Here is an 11,360-nt window from a genome sequence, read left to right on the forward strand (position 1 = left end):
AAAGAAGTTAAAGAAAAATAGACACATTATCTTTAAAGAAGCAAGAATAGATGGCAGATTGCTGACAAAAGTAATAAAGCAGTAGTCAATGAGATATGTAATGTTCATAATGTTGAAAAAAATATAAAAAAATATGATTCATCAGCATACCCTCAACAAATTTCCTTATGACCATTTATAATCTCTCCCTCTCACCCTTATCCCTGAACCATCAACACTAATAAAAGAGAAAGATGGTAATTGGCGTACGAGCTACCCTTTTCATTGGCTAATCAGGGCTATATGCAAATTAACTGCCAACTATGATTGGCAGTTAACTGCCAACAAGATGGCGGTTAATTTGCATATGTAGGCACAATGCAGGGAGGCGAAAGGGAAAGCAGGAAGAAGCCCCCTGCCACTGACAGTGATCGGAAACTCAGGGGGGAGCTAAGAGCTGGGGGGCAGGGCAAAGGCGGAGCTAAGAGCTGGGGGGCAGCCATGATAGGAGAATCAGGTGCCTTTTCCGCCCTGGCCAGTGATAGCAGGAAGTAGGGGTGGAGCCAGTGATGGGAGATGGGCACGGTCGATGCTGGCAGTCCCGGGAGCTAGGGGCCCCTTGCCTGGGCCTAAAGCGAAGCCCACGATCGTGGGGCCACTGCAGCTGCGGGTCCCCGCTGCCCGGGCCGGACGCCTAGGCCAGAGGCTGCCGGGGTCCAACCCCAGCAGGTCCAGGGGTCCCCAAAGGCGTAGACGGAGTCGGCGAAGAAGGAAGGACACAGAGACAGTGTTCAGTTGATCAGCAGCCTAGCCAGGATCTCTAGCCAGGATCTCCAGCCAAGTTCTGGTCTGGATCTCCAGAGAGGTTCTGCTTCGGGTCTCCAGCGAGGTTCTGTAGCCATGTTCCCTCGCTAGGTTCTCCAGTCAGGTTCAGTGTCCAGGTTCCAGTCAGGTTCTCCTGCCAATCTCTGTAGTCAGGTTCAGTCCAGGATCCCTTGCCATGTTCTCCCGCTAGGCTCTGTCTCTAGGCTCCGAGGCCAGTCCCTCTCCAGGATCCTCCGGCATGCTCTCGCCAACGAAGTTCTTCTGTCCCTAGAGAACGTTCTGTGTAGGTTCTGTGCCTAGGCTCTGTCTCTCTTGGTCCTGTCTTCCAAGCCCTGTGTTCTCAGTTCTGTGTTCTGAGTTCTGTCTGTTGTTGTCTTGTTGCATCTGTATTTATACCAGTTGATTCTAATCCTGTCAATTTCTATTACACAGGTTAGGGCGTTTCTTATCTCCATTCCAGGGAGTAAAGATTATGTAGCTTAAGCATGATTGTTTGTAGTGATTAACTACCCGCCTGGCACTTAGTTAAGGAGTTTCATCCCCTCCCTGACTTCAGGGAAGAATTCCTACCTGGGGAAACAACCTTTCTAGGAGAGGTGACCTTGGTTAAAACACACAGTGCTAAGGGGAGCAAACATATTAAGAACAGTATGCTATATATGCCAGGTCCCTTGAAACATATGCTGTGCAGATGTTTCTTTCCTGCAGTGACTGTGTCAAGCAGCAAGGATGGACCGGCTTCCGGCAAGAGGCGTCAGGCCTGGGCAAGGGGCCGATCCTGCGATTGGAGGGTGATGGGGGTCAACGCCTGAGGGCTCCCAGTATGTGAGAGGGGGCAGGCTGGGCTGAGGGACACTCCCCCCCGCCACCCAGTGCACGAATTTCGTGCACCGGTCCCCTAGTCCTCAAATAACCACTGATCTGCTTTTTATTTTTATAGATTAGTTTGTATTTTATGAAACTTTGTAAACTGGAATAACTGAGTATGCATTCTTTTTTAATAATTAACTTTTGCTGAGAATATTGAGTGATGCAATCACTGCATTTTTATGTACAGGCCAAAATAATAAAATCCATCCTTAGCTAAGAAATGATAATCTTTTTGTAAACTTCTCCAAAGAATAAATTAAATTGGTAAGAAACCACCCACAAATATAGCTAGAGTTAAACTACTGACGATACTAAGTTATGACAAAAATATGAAGAAAATAGAATTTTTCACATCCTTCTAGTAGAAGTAAAAATTAAGAATAATCATATTGGAAAACTCCTTGAGAATGTTTATTATGGTTTATCCTATAACCCAGTGATTTTACTCTTGGATATATGTGTAAAATAAATGCATACATATGTCCATGAAGGGCCATTTATAAGACTTTTCATTGCATCATTATTTCAAATAGCTTGAAAATAAAGAAAGAAGTACCCATTAATATTAAGATGGATAAGCAAACTGTTGTACATTTAGGTGGTAAATAACAACAGTAATAATGCACTACTTATAGCTACACAACAACAAATATATGTCATAACAATATAGAGTAAAATAAGACAAACAAAAAGAGTGCCTAAGTAAGATTCTGCTTTTGTAAACTTCAGAAAGAGCTGAAGATAATTTTGTGTTTTAGAAGTCAAAATGGTGTTTCCACTGCAGCAGGAAGATGGAGGTTAGTGACTAGTTGCTGTGTGGGGGAGGCGAGAGGGCTTTGCAGTGATCCTTTACTCCTTGATGTATGTGGTTGTTATACACACATGCGCAAACTGTGAATATTTACTGAACTGTACTCTTATATTTGTGTATTTTTCTATATGCATGTTATACTTTAATTTTTAAAGTTTTTTTAAAAAATCACATCCTATTATAAAATAAGATCTATCTAATAATAAAAAGTTCTTGGGATATAAACATATAAATAGCAAATGAAATTACTAGAATATTTTAATGATAAAGCTAACACTGAGGTATAACACAATTAAATGTTATTGAAAATAGAAAGTAAATTTTAAGAAAATCAGAGTATTAAAGCAAGAACAAATATCTAATAATAGGACACTAGAAAAGAAAGAGAAAAATTTAGGTGGAAAATCATCAAATAAATAATGTTAGAAAAAAATTAAAATTTAGGAGCATGTGTCTCCACTCCAGATTTAAAAGCCTCTTTGAGTCTCTAGCACTCTTAATGAAAAGGAACCATCAAGTTCCAAAAGAATAAAAGTCATCTACAAGGTATCCAGATTTAGAATGAAATTGTTAGTAATAGTGTAATGTAGAAAAGAGCAGCAAAAAGCCTTCAAAATCCTGTACAATGTGTGTGTGTGTTTTTAATCTAAATGTATTTATACAAGTTGAGGGTCAAAAAAATAATTTTCAGACATTAAATTCCTCAAAATAACTAATTCTCATGAAAACTTTCTTAGGTGATACAATGAAACAAGAGAATAAACCAAGAAGAATATAGGGAAACTAAGGAAAAAATCCACGATGGGAGAAATGATGAAAAATATCAAAATGATAGCTGGGAAGCACAAATAGCAATTCTGATGGGGAAAAAGAGGGCTTAGAAGTGGGGTTTCAGGAGTGAAATGGAATTAATGTGATCAAATATATTACTTACAATCTCTAAATATAAAAGCCTAAGCAACCGGCTGCCCAGCAGACTGACCGACTGGTGGACTATCCAGTAGCTATGATGTGCACTGACCACCATGGGGCAGACACTCAATTCAGTAGTGGAAACCACAGGCATGGAAACATGGAACAGACTGATGAATCTCAGAGGGAAAGGGGGAGGGGAGAAGGTGGGGAGAGATTAACCAAAGATCTTATATGCATACTAGAGGCCCAGTGCATGGATTTGTGCACCGGTGGGGTCCCTCAGCCTGGCTTGTGGGGTGCCGGGAGCCGGTCCATCCTTGCTGTTTCAAGGGACCTGGCATATATGGCATACGGTTCTTAATATGTTATGCTCACCTTCTTGGCGCTGTGTTTTAACCAAGGTCACCTCTCCGAGAAAGGTTGAATCCCCAGGTAGGGATTTTCCCCTGAAGTTAGGGAGGGAATAAAACCCCTCAACTAAGTGCCAGGCGGGTAATTAATCACTTTAACTATGAACAATCATGCTTAAACTACATAATCTTTACTCCCTGGAATGGAGATAAGAAACGCCCTAACCTTTGGAATAGAGATTGATGGGATTGAATCAACTGATATAAATACAGATGTAACAAGACAGAAACAGACAGAGCTTAGAAGAGAATTCAGAAGACAGAACCTACACGGAGCCTGGAGACAGAAGAACTTCGCTGGAGAGAACATGGCAAGGGATCCTGGACTGAACCTGATTGCGGAGATTGGCAGGAGAGCCTGACTAGAACCTGGTGACTGAACCTGACTGGAGAACCTGAGCAGAACCTCTCTGGAGATCGAGACCAGAACTTGGCTGGAGATCCGGGCTAGAGATCCTGGCTAGGCTGCTGATCAACTGAACGCTGCCTCCGTACCATTCCTTCTTCGCCGACTCCGTCCACACCTTTGGGGACCCCTGGACCTGCTGGGGTCGGACCCCGGCAGTGGGGATCAGGCTGAACTGGCTCTCTGACGTCCCCCATGAGATCCCAAATTGCGAGAGGGTGCAGGCCAGGCCGAGGGACCCCACTGGTGCACAAATCCATGCACCAGGCCTCTAGTCCTATCTAATAAAAGACAAATAAGGTAATTAACTGTACCTCCGATACACTTCCCATTGGCTAATCAGGGCGGTATGCAAAATAACTGCCAACCAAGATGGCGGCCGGGATCCACGCAGCTGAAGTGAACATGAGGCTTGGTTGTCGCGGCGATGGAGGAAGCCAAGGTTCCCTGCCTGCCGTGGCCTGGCTCTGAGCTCCAAAAGCAACTATGTTTTAATTATAGAAGCTAAACAAACCACAGATACCTGCTTTCAGCCAGCCGGGTCTCAGCGAGCAGGACCGCAACAGTGTTTCAATTATAGAAGCCAAACAAACCCCATATACCTGTTTTCAGCAGCCGAGATATCAGAGCTGGAGCTGGGCCTCAGAGCTACAGACGGCTCTCAGCTCCAGTGACAGCTATAGAAGGTAAATAAATCCCAGAATAATAATAAAAAAAAGAATAAAAGAAGAGGTTGGGAGCTTCAGTCACCCACCAGCCTGAAAATGGCCCTCAGCCCCTCACCCAGACTGGCCAGGCACCCAAGCGGGACCCCCACCCTGATCCGGGACACCTTTCAGGGCAAACCAGCAGGCCCCCACCCATGCACCAGGCCTCTATCCTATATAATAAAAGGGTAATATGCAAACTGACCCTAACAGCAGAAAAACTGGGAATGACTGGTCACTATGACACACACTGACCACCAGGGGACAGATGCTCAATGCAGGAGCTGCCCTCTGGTGGTCAGGGAGCTCTCACAAGGGGAGCTCTGCTCAGCCACAAGCCAGGCTGATGGCTACCAGTACAGCAGTGGTGGTGGGAGCCTCTCCTGCCTCCTCAGCAGCACTAAGGATGTCCAACTGCAGCTTAGGTCTGCTCCCCGCTGGCAAGTGGACATCCCCCGAGGGCTGCTGGGCTGCCAGAGGGATGTCTGATTGCCATCTTAGGCCAAATCCTCCGAGGAGTAGGCCTAAGCCAGCAGGTGGTCATCCCCCGAGAGGTCCCAGACTCTGAGAGGGCACAGGCTGGACTGAGGGACTACTCCCCGCCCCCCGAGTGCACTTTGTGCACTGGGCCTCTAGTATTAAATAAAAGACAGAGTTACTGAAACACTTGATACAAAATAAACAATGCTGTGAAAAGTTAGCCAGCTTATATTTAGTGTCCTTTCTGATTTTTCTTTGTATTTAAATGTTAGACTGCTCACAACCCGGTATTTTAACCCCTTTCTTAATGGATATCATGAAATTTTAAATATCACACTATATCACAGACCTATCACATTCACTCCAGCTAGATATATCTAACTGCCCACTATACATATCTACTTGGATGACTAATAGGCCTTAGAACCATATCTTAATAAAATGGAAATTCAGATCTTTTGTCCCGAAACCTGCTTCATCTGCTACCTCCCTTAACTCAGTCTATGGAAATTTTATTCTTCCAATTTTTTGAGACAAAAAAACCTAGAGTAACATTTTATCTGGTCTTTTATATTATACCCCAAATCCAACCTTTTAGCATATATACTCTGATAGCTACTTTAAAAATTTAACCCAGTATCTGACCATTGCTTAATGGATCATCTCCTGCTACTATTGGATTACATATACCACTGAAATAATTTCTAATTGATATTATTTTTGAAAGTATATATTATTGATGTCAGAGAGGAAGGGATAGTAGAAAGACAGAAAAACATCAATGATGAGAGAGAATCATTGATTGGCTGCATCCTGCACTCCACTCTGGGGATGGAGCCCACAATGGGGGTATGTGCCCAGACTGGAGTCGAACCATGACCTCCTGGTTCGTAGGTTGACCCTCAAACACTGAGCTACACTGGCCAAGCCCGATTTATATTTTTGCTTTAACTCTTAACTTCCCTTTATTCTCTACTCTACATAGGAAACCAAATGCAACTTTTTAAACATAATTATGATCATAACATTTGTCTGCTCAAAACCATATATATCCAAATAAATTATAAAATACTTACCATGTTCCACTAAAGAAACATAAATGACCAGGTCCAAGACTCTAACTCAGGCCCCATTTCTATTGCCTTTCTCCCATTTACTCACTGACCTTCAAGGCCACTGGCTATATGCTGTTTCTAGAATATATCAAATATCCTCTGAGGTCTATGCCTGTTATTCCTTGCCTAGCCTATCTAAAATACCAATACCTTCCATTATCCTCATAATATTTATCTTTTCTCACATTTAGTTATATATTGGGATTTATGTTTTGTTTTTTCAGAACCTCTTTCTTCTCAATTCAAATTCAAGATCATTAAAGAGAGGGATTTGATTTCTTAATTGTTGTGTCCCGTCCCTGGGGTTCAGAACATAGAGTAGACATTCCACAAGTATTTGTTGAAAAATTAGCTGATTATCTCTTATGGTGATACATCATGTAATTATGGCTATTTCTTTGTTACCTGTGATAAAAGCTAGATAGAAGCAAATAGGCTCAAAATTTTGCCTTATAAAATTGAAACAGAGTATCTATAAAATTGTTTTAGAATCTCCACATTATTTGTTCTGTTCAGTAAGATTCTCCCATGGTTGTATTTAACAACAGGAAAGAGATGGTAGTATCAGTCACTTTGAAAGGGAGATTTTGTAGAATGTTGCACAAGCAAACCAATATTCATCCAATTTGCTAATGTATTCAACCAGAGTACTTTTGTTACTGCTTTGGAAGATAGGCCTCATGGGTTTTTTCCTTGCCTTCTATAGACTTAATCTGGAGTACAAATGGGCCCAAGTGTGAGAGAGAATCACTGAGAACAAGGCTGACAGAGCCTTTCCATTAAATAACTTCATTCCTAAATTATTCATGTATCTGCATCATCACTAAAACCTTAGCTAGGTATTAAGGATACAAATAGTAATGAACAATGGGTTTCTATTAATTGATATACAACAAATCCACAGATGTGTTTCAAATAGATATCACATGCTATTAATCTAATATTTTATTTAATGTACAAAGAATCACTCCTCATTTGAAATATTAGGATATTAAAACGATCTAAAAAAACAACACTTTAAACCCAGCATCCAAAATATTAGAAATTTTTCTTCTTTTGCCTAACTATACTAAAAACATAACTGATGTTTTTCTCTGTGGTAAATTTAAAAATAGAGGAGGAAAAATGGAAATAGTTCACTATTATTTATGAGTAGACTAAAACTAATTGTATAAATGGACAAGTATTATTTGGTTTGATTTTTCCCCTGTTGTGATGTGTATGTGTTATATCAGTAGCAGTATCAAAAGGAAATTGTCCTATAGGTATTATTTCTCCCTAGTGTTAAAACTGTTTTTTGATCTAATATTATTTTTTTCTTTTTCTAGATTCTTTTAATATATATTTTTTAAATCCAGTGAAGCAGCTAAGATGCAATTAAAAAGTAGGCAAGTTCAAAAAAAGAGACAAGCCTGGCCAGAGTGGCTCAGTTGGTTGAGCATCATCGTGTGCACTGAAAGGTTGCCAGTTCAATACCTGACTAGGGCACATACCTGGGTTACAGGTTTGATCCCCAGTGGGGTGGATATTGACCTATTGATGTTTCTCTCTCTTCCTCTTTTTCTCTCTCTCCCTTCCTCTTTCTGGCTATGCCCTAGGGCAGTGATGGCGAACCTTTTGAGCTCGGCGTGTCAGCATTTTGAAAAACCCTAACTTAACTCTGGTGCCGTGTCACATATAGAAATTTTTTGATATTTGCAACCATAGTAAAACAAAGACTTACATTTTTGATATTTATTTTATGTATTTAAATGCCATTTAACAAAGAAAAATCAACCAAAAAAATGAGTTCGCATGTCACCTCTGACACGCGTGTCATAGGTTCGCCATCACTGCCCTCGGGTGAGGATTGAAAAAAACAAAAACAAAGAGACAAGAAACAGCAAAGAAAACCCTTCACTCTACAGAGCTGAGCTCTACTAGTGCCCTTCCCCCGCTCCCCCCACAACATTCCATTGGAGGCCTAGCTTTCCAGTGGTCAGGCGTTTTCTCCATTATCGTGTGGGGACACCAGATAGCATTCAGGCACTGCTGAGATCAAAGTCTACAGTTTGGGTCCTAGACTTGAGTAGGGGTTCATCACTCTTAACCTCTTTCAGGCTGTGCTAGATTTCATAGACAGCAAACTTGATCACCTACCAGACCCTGGGCCCAAGTACCAGCTTTCAGCTGCATCATAAGATAAGCATTCACAATGATGCTCATTAGTGGCAGGAGAGGCAAAGCAGGGAGCCTTAAAGTAAAGGGACATGGAGCTCTGTGGCTGTCTCCAGATGACCCAGTGACCCCAGTAACCAGCATCAGGAGTAGCACAACCCCTGCAGTCCACACTGGATCTCCAGAAAGCAGTGGCATTGATCACTGGGCCAGCACCAGGCAAAGGACACTCTGGAGCAGAGCAAGCAGTGAGGAGCCAACATCAGCACCTGGGCCAGAGAGTGGAGTGGGGGTGGAATTGTGTGGATAAAACGGTGCCTGTGAGGTCAGCTTTTCTGTTTCAGGAATCCTCTCCTCCTGCAACTCCAGTTCACCTTCCTCAGTATTTCTCTCCTGGCCAGGCCAATACCTGACTATGAGCACACAAATAGGGTAGGCAATCAGGGTCCCAATTGACATGAGGTCCCCGAGTTGAGTTCCAAGAGGAATGCCATTAATGCTGCAATAAAACCAGAGACCACAGTGCCTGCGATGGGTGTGTGTGTGCCATTGGGGATCCAGGAAGGACACGGAACAGCAAGGCCATCCTTCACCATTGCATAGATCACCTAAGGCATGAGGAACATAGAGCCCAAGAGGCCAGTAGAAAGAGCGCAGAGGGATCCAATAGCCATAACATAGAGGGAAGGGGCCCATCCAACATAGAGAAATGCCTCAGGCAAGGCACACTCAGTGTGAAGCTGGTAGTAAGGCATCATTAGCATGAGTGCCGAAGAAATACCAAAATACTCCAAAAAGTGCCCATGGGGTTGGGACACTGGGGATTCTGAGCCTCCTGCGCAGTGGTAGCAATATAGTCAAAACCAACAAATGCATAGAAACAGGTGCCTCTCAAGCTGAAAGGCCCAAATCCTCCAGAGATCAGAGAGCCCAAGCTAAAGGTATGGAGTCTTTCCTTGGCCAGTTTGCAGTCCTCTTCTGTGAGCTTCCGGTTGTGCAGGTCCCCTTAATGAAGTCAGAGACAATGACAAAACTCAGAATCAAGAGGTTCAACACTGAGAACACTTTGGTAACCAAGATGGACTCAGGCCCCAGAAGCAACATTCCAGTGAGCAACAACACCAGGCCCAAAGCAAAGAGGTCTGGATATTGCGCCAGGGCATGGGGATCATGCAACGATATGCTACCGGCCGGGGTCTGAGACATGTGGTTTCCCATCAGGCTGTCAAAAGCTGAGCTCCAGGCCCAGGCCACACTGGCTTCATCAATGACAGAAGAGAAGATGAGGTTCCAGACAGTGGTGAAGGCCCAAAGTTCTCCCACAGTGACACAGATGTAAAGACATGCAGAACCAGATCGGGGAACCCAGGCACCGAACTCTGCAGGGCATAGCCCAGCCAACACAGAAGCGAGAGCGACCGCCACAAAGCAGATCACAGTGGAGGGTCCTGCTTTATCGTTGGCCACCTTCCCAGCCAGGACATCCACACCTGCACCCGACGTGCTGCCCACTAAATGCAGAGTGCTCAGGCATCTGGCAAGGTGAGTCTTCGCCATGCCTGGCTCTCCTGTGCGTCTGCATGCCAGCTTGTGACCAAACCTGTTAAGTTTTCTGCAAGGTCGTCTAGCCGGAGTTGAAGAGGATGCTAGGATCCAGGAGTGGTGAGTCTTGAGTTGGCTTCAGCGAAGTTGAGTTAAGCCAAGTTGGTTTAGAGGTGCAGGGTGCACTTGCTCAGGTTTCAAAGCTGCTGTTTCTGATCTAATATTCTTGTCACCTGGTTTACCAATGTATAGTCAGGTCCTCCAATATTGCAAAGGTTTTAACATACAAATGTTTTTCTCCTAAAGAAGAAACAGATGTACCTTGTCTTAGTGAAATTCCTACTCTTTAAGGAACTCAAACTCTATTGCACTGATGGAAAAACAAAGATGAATATTCCCCAACCCCATTTTGACCATTACAACAACAGTCTTTCTTGTTCTTTTTCTATTTTTAAATTTAAAATGATTACTTCAAGTTTATTAAAGAAATTATCTTGATTGTTTTGAAATTTATCTAAGCAAACAACTAATTTAAATTGTAATATATTACTTAAAAATATTCTGCCATCATTTTCTTGGTATCCTAAATATAATGTTGATAGGAAACAATTTGAAAAAGTTGATGAAACCAGATAGATTAATTTGTCTCATAACACTGACATGTAACTGAGTGACAGTAGTGCGAATAAAATACTTAAAATACTTTTGTCTCTTCTCTCCTTTTGAAACAAGAAAAGCATATCATAATGTATGTGTATGTTATTTGTTCTGCTCTGTGGTTCAGTTTTATGAGGAAATATTTATCCAGAACATGTAAATAGACCTGCTCACATATCTGTTTTAAACTGTGTTGTTTTTTTAGAAGTTAGTCCTGGGTTGTGGATGTAGTGTTTAAATCTCTCAATATAGTCATTCATACCTCCTGAGCCTTCCCGCCAGTGACCTATATAAGTTAGGAAAGGGGACATCATTTTAAGAATTGAATTTTCCTGGAAAGAGGGGAAAATAAAACCATAGATGTACGTGGCATCTCAGAAGATAATGTGAAATGAAAGGAAAGCAGCACACACTTCTCTTTCTGGGGCACCCCCAGTAAAGTGGGAAGTCAGATTCAGTTATGGGGTGTGACTTGCTGCTTGGACA

At 42.6% G+C, this 11,360-nt stretch overlaps 1 pseudogene; it reads right to left on the reverse strand.

Annotated features, from left to right (window-relative positions):
* Positions 1 to 8,876: 8,876 nt before the first annotated feature.
* LOC132239254 (cationic amino acid transporter 3-like) lies at positions 8,877 to 10,232 on the reverse strand (annotated as a pseudogene).
* Between the last annotated feature and the right edge of the window lie 1,128 nt (positions 10,233 to 11,360).

The sequence above is a fragment of the Myotis daubentonii genome, chromosome 1, assembly GCF_963259705.1.
Source record: "Myotis daubentonii chromosome 1, mMyoDau2.1, whole genome shotgun sequence".
In the NCBI taxonomy this organism is placed as follows: domain Eukaryota; kingdom Metazoa; phylum Chordata; class Mammalia; order Chiroptera; family Vespertilionidae; genus Myotis; species Myotis daubentonii.